Source organism: Penaeus chinensis, chromosome 21, assembly GCF_019202785.1.
Source record: "Penaeus chinensis breed Huanghai No. 1 chromosome 21, ASM1920278v2, whole genome shotgun sequence".
NCBI lineage: Eukaryota > Metazoa > Arthropoda > Malacostraca > Decapoda > Penaeidae > Penaeus > Penaeus chinensis.
In genome coordinates, this window is record NC_061839.1 from 26835176 (window position 1) to 26840175 (window position 5000).

The window sequence follows — 5000 nt, forward strand, 5'->3', positions numbered from 1 at the left end:
TTTTGTTGATAATGGGAAAATAAAACAAAGGAATGGATATTGGAAAAAAAAGTGAATAAACTCCAAGAGACCAGGAAGAAAAAAACAGAAAAAAAAGCTGGTTTCGTTTTTCGTAGATCCAGTTCTACAAATTTTGCCTCTCATGAGCCACAATGAAATAGGCTGAGAGTCGGTGCTTGGTGCTTGCAAGGCAGACCAACGCATAACCAGGTAGCTCCACTTCCATATGAGCTGTTGACCCTAAAAAGGAAATTCACTTTTGTCCAAGAGTATTCTGACGGCTATTAATGTAAAGGAACTCTTCGTTATCATAGAGAGGGGAATTTGTTTTTACTTCTGGCAATTATTTCAATATCGAGTAAATTATGGGAAAAAATATGTATCTACCTATGTGTGGTATCTCACGGCGCACTCTCATTGGCTAAACGTGATGACGTAATGAGATCCGCCCCTTTTTGACTTTGTGAATCTATGCGATATTTTGCATTTTCTTTAAAAATGGTTCAGTAACAAACAAACAAACAAAAAAGAAACCAAGGATAAAAAAGAAATAGAATAAAGAACTAACATTTGCAATGAATAAAAGCGAAGAGGCGGGGCTTAGCTTGGAAGTTGCCAACTAGGATTTTAATCAATACCGCCTTTGTTTAAGTACCGTGAATGCTGCTTGACATTATTTTAACATGTCTTAAATGCTTTTGAAAGAAAAAAAAATCCTTCATGCTGACTGAAAATATTGATCAGAATGATCAGAAGAATGGAATAGTGTGGAATTGTCTTTGGATAAGATTTCTTTGTGTCTGGTCATTATAATACAAAACAATTTTATAACATTGTAAAAGCTTCGGAATGCTTAGCAACGAAGAAACATTTCCCTAACAAGTGCAGATAAAAACCATTTCTCGTGCATTCTTGCATTCCTAAAACTGAAAAAGTGCAAAACCGCCGTCTACTATGTGCCGAAGCTAAACACAGCCATCGCTCCCAGACTCTCATGCCAGGCTAAGCTTAATGAAATAGGGAACCAATAACATTTAAAGTTAAATTCTATCAGAAGGATATCTTATCATGCGGGAGGGAAACCTTCATTTAAGAGGTAACTTTGAACATGTACATCGCCATTTTAGACCAAAGCAATATCTGTCACCCACGCTGCAGGAAAGCAACGTTGACTAGCCTCACTGATATAATCAACAGTTTCTCTGATTGAAATATCTGTGATATTGATCAGTGTATCTTGAGTGACATGTTGCACCTCAGGCATGCGTATAGCAAGGCAAAATCCCTATATTATTATAATAGATTACTTAATTCATTACTTTGTCTACAAACAAGTATATTGTTCATACTGTGCCGCTGACGTATTCTTGGTGCTCGTGGAAGACGTCCATTTATTTAGGACTCACCATTTACTTTTCCTATATAGACTTAGTTTCATTGCAAATTCGTTATTTTCATGTCTAGAGCTTTGCCACACTCTGCATTGTGGATCTGGCAACCCTGGTGGCAGTAACCCCTTGAAGCTCGCACGGGGAACGATTAATCACTGCTGCAGATGAATTAAAAAGCTATCAATCTTGTATATTTCAAGAATACCTCGTAAAGTTCGGTCGCTTTTAAGGGGATTGTTCTTCAGAGAACAGGAGAAGATGAGCAGACGATTTTGGTCGCTTAGAATTACCTCTGAAGTAAAGAGTGGAAAGTTGGAGTCTGGAGTGGATTAAAGCCGATGAGAAGTTATGGTGGCTTAAGTGTAGATGAGGATAAATTTAAGATAAATTTAATAAAAATTCAAAGATAAACTGGATTGAAGATTTGAACTCTCTGATTATTATGATTATTATTGGTGTAGTTGTTTCTGCTGCTTACAAACAGAAAGATCAAAATTTATTCACATGGCGGATTCCTCTTTAAAACAAATTGCAAGAATGTTGACTTCACTTCCCTAACTAACAACTTATGGAAATCCGCGGACACACGATTTTTTTTTTTCTATCATTTATTTATTTACCTTTATTTTTAATGTATTATTATCATTTATTTATTGGACAATTAGTTTTGAATCAATCAACGTGCTCGTTACACAGTCTTAAGCAATGGACTTAATGGACCTCTTACAACTTATAGAAATCCGCGGACACATTTTTTTTTTTTTAATTATATTTCCTATTTATTTATATTTATTTTTAATTTACCATTATCCTTTCTTTTTTCCCAACCACCAGTCTGGAATCAAAGAACGCGTTCGACACCCAGCGTGCTCTGGAGACACCAAAGCCGGCATCCAGAAGCGAGATAGCCCAGGGCACGGTATCGCGCACTACGATCGATCTCTGGGTATGGAGTACCGGGAATAATATAAATCATAATGAAACAAGAACTGTCAGAATATTTTTTTTTTTTAATGCTACCTAAACATATTCATAGAACGCAAGAACGATTTATTTCAACAGACTGCATAAGAATTGCGGGTATGAAAGTCATTATTCTGATTATTTCGCTTTGTGTGTTTTTGTGTATATACCTGTGTGTGTGTGTGTGTGTGTTGTGTGTGTGTGTTTTGAGTGTGCGTCTATCTATACATATATATCTATTAATATATATAAATATACATATCTGTTTATTAATTTATTTGTGTACACATTGATGTGTTTGTATTCATGTATATGTATGTGTATATATATGTGTGTGTGTATATATATACATAAATATATATATATGTACATATATATATATGTGTGCGTGTGTGTGTGTGTGTGTGTGTGTGTGTGTGTGTGTGTGTGTGTGTGTGTGTGTGTGTGTGTGTGTGTGTGTGTGTGTGTGTGAGTATGTGTATATATATATGTATGTATATATAAATATATATATATATATGAATACACATGTGTGTGTATATATATATATATATATATATATATATATATATATAACAGTATATGAAAACATTTACATATATGTACATAATGTTTTCATATTTGCTTTTTACATCTGCTATATCATAGTCACATTCAACTTGATATGGTTATCGAAATCGTTACCCAAACAACTCTACATAATTATAACTATGACGCGACGTTCAGTTTATCCTAGGATTTACTGCCCTGAGCTCTCGGGGTATCCTGTGCTATCCTGTGCTGGGACTGGCCTAGCCGGAAGGTCCAAAGCCGGGAATCCAGAACTGGGTTTGGGCGAAAAGAAGTATCCCATACAGGGATTTAGCGCTCTGGATCTCAAACCTTTTGATTGATCCCCAGTTTGTGATATTATCCAGCTTTCGAAGTTGCCCACAACCGATATAATGTCTTTTTCTCGGCATTTTGGACACACCGGTTAACGAACTTCACTAAATTCAATAACAAGCACACTTAAGAAATATAATGTACAATATTTATTTAAACATCGTATCAATTAGAATACATACTTATGAAACTGCATGTGCGGCTGAGTAAGTATTTGTTAGCAGTCTCTAAACTCGCCATGAACCAACTGTGAACGATTCCAGCCGTTTCAGCCAACCCCCAGCAAAGTTGCCGCAAGATTGTGCCAACTTAGAAGCTGCGAGAAGTGGGACTTTTAGATATTACTGCCATATTGTTGTCGAAAAAAATGCTTGTGTGACCCCTGCTTTTACCTATCTAATGGGCAAAATAAGAAAAATAAGTTATATAATGAACATTAGTCTCTCGTTTGGCAAAGAATCGGACACAGAGACACTGCAAAAGACGGATGATCATGAAATAGGATATAGAATTAAAACCTCTTTGTATGGAATTGGAATCGTATGGAATTGGCGAGAGCGAGAGAGAGAGATGAGGTGGATAAAGAAAAAGAGAGCGAGAGTCGAAGGAACAAAGAGAACAATCACAGTAAACGGGAGGAAGGAAGGTTAAGAAAAAAAAACAAAAAAACGGCAAGAACAGTGAAACAAAAAGTCCCATATTTATTTATCTTTATTTTTAATGTTTTATTATCATTTATTTATTGGACAATTAGTTTTGAATCAATCAACGTGCTCGTTACACAGTCTTAAGCAATGTACATACAAGTACATCAAATAAGGCACGAGGAAGGCAAAGAGGCAGACAGACAGACAGACAAACAGTCAGAGCCACGCAGGCAGAACCAGTCAACACATCACTCAACACATCGAATGCACTTCACTGATATAGATTGATACAATACCAGTCGTGCCATAACAGAGGACAGGCCAGACTAACAATTGTTTTTTTTCCACGAAGGCGAGATCGACGGGTGGACGCCGCTGACACGTTCACAAAACAATTTCGTGGATGAACACACGGGAGACGTAATGAAATTCGTTTCTGGTAGGGCTTGTATGTAGGGGAGAGAGGGAGGGAGGTGGGGAGGTGGGGAGGGAGGCGAGGGACGGAGGGGAGGGAGGGAAAGGGAGGGGAGGGATGGAGGGCAGGGGAGGGGAGGTGGAGAGGGTAAAGGAGGGAGGTGGGGAGGGGAGAGGAGGGGAAGGAGAGCGGTAGAGGTTGGGAGAAGGGAGGAGGGGATGCGAGACAGGAGGGGAGGGGAATGAAAAGGAGGGAGAGAGGAGAGGGAAGGCGAGGGAGGGAGGAGGGGAGGGTTAGGGAGGTAGGGAGGGGAGAAGTCAGCGTGCATGCCTTATCATTTGATAACAATGATCATGATAATGATAATTATGATGATAATGATAATGATCATTATAGCAATGACAGTAATTATGTAAGTGATAATGATGATGATTAAGATATGTATATATATACATATACATATATATATATATATATATATATATATATATATATATTTATATATATATGTATGTATATGCATATATATATGTGTGTGTGTGTGTCTGTATGTGCGAGAAGATATGTATGCACACACATATACATATTTATATGTGTGTGTGTGTATAGCATCTGTCACGAGTGACCACGGATCGGTGTCTTGAAGACTCATGATACTGAAGTTGGCCCTGGAACCACTCACACAAAGCCTCTGTGTCA